At 46.6% G+C, this 1127-nt stretch overlaps 1 long non-coding RNA gene across 1 annotated transcript in view; it reads left to right on the forward strand.

The window, feature by feature from the left end:
* Positions 1–236, forward strand: part of LOC105541470 — an 8217-nt gene extending 7981 nt beyond the window's left edge. Inside the window, exon 2 of the long non-coding RNA XR_001006344.1 lies at positions 5–236. This is a non-coding gene — a long non-coding RNA (uncharacterized LOC105541470). The remainder of the gene's footprint in view (positions 1–4) is intronic.
* Positions 237–1127: the final 891 nt, after the last annotated feature.

Here is a 1127-nt window from a genome sequence, read left to right on the forward strand (position 1 = left end):
CGAGGTCAGGAGTTCGAGACCAGCCTGGCCAACATGGTGAACCCTGTCTCTACTAAAAATACAAAAAATTAGCCAGGCGTGGTGGCAGGCATCTGTAATCCCAGCTACTTGAGAGGCTGAGGCAGGAGAATCGGTTGAAACTAGGAGGTGGAGGTTGCAGTGAGCCAAGATTGTGCCATTACACTCTGGCCTGGGTGACAGTGCAAGACTCTATCTAAAAAAAAAGAAAAAAAATAGGTGGGGGGGAACCTAGGCTTGTTGTGCTTGAATTTTGTTTTTGATTTTCCAGACTTTGAGGGAAAGTTGACCCATCCTGTTCATTGTGCGCTTGAGGAGGAAACAAGGCAAATCCCCATCCTTGTGAGCAGGGGTGCGCAAACCTGTCAGTCTGAGATGGCTAGAACCACATCCTTTATAACTTGGGGGGGGGGAAATATATATGTACACACACATACAGATTAAAAAGATAAAAATATATATATATACACACACACACACACAGGAATCCTCCCTTATCTATGGTTTTGCCTTATACAGTTTCAGTACAGTATAATAATCTCGTGTGCTTAATTTATAAATTGAACTTTATCATTGGTCAGCATATGGATTCTAGCTCAGTAGGTCCAGGTGGGGCCCTAGATGTGCATTTCAGGCCAGGTGCAGTGGCTTATTCCTGTAATCCCAGCACTTTGGGAGGCTGAAGTGGGAGGGTCACTTGAGCCCAGGAGTTGAGACTAGCCTGGGTAGCAACAACATTTTGTCTCTACCAAAATTTTAAAACATTGGGTGCAGTGGCTCACACCTGTAATCCCAGCACTTTGGGAGGCCAAGGTGGGCGGCTTAGCCAACATGGTGAAACCCTACCTCTACTAGAAGTACAAAATTTAGCTAGGTGTGGTGGCATGCACCTGTAATCCCAGCTACTTGGGAGGCTTAGGCACAAAAATCGCGTGAGCCTGGGAGGTGGAGGTTGCAGTGAGCCGAGATCATGCCACTGCACTCAAGCCTGGGCGATAGAAATGAGACTCCGTCTCAAAAAAAAAAAAAAAAAAAAAAAAGTGTGGCATGTACCTGTGGTCCCAGCCGGGGAGGTTGAAGCTGCAATGAGCTGTGTTCCCACCACTGCA

Source organism: Mandrillus leucophaeus, unplaced genomic scaffold (genome assembly GCF_000951045.1).
Source record: "Mandrillus leucophaeus isolate KB7577 unplaced genomic scaffold, Mleu.le_1.0 Scaffold24, whole genome shotgun sequence".
Taxonomy (NCBI): Eukaryota; Metazoa; Chordata; class Mammalia; order Primates; family Cercopithecidae; genus Mandrillus; species Mandrillus leucophaeus.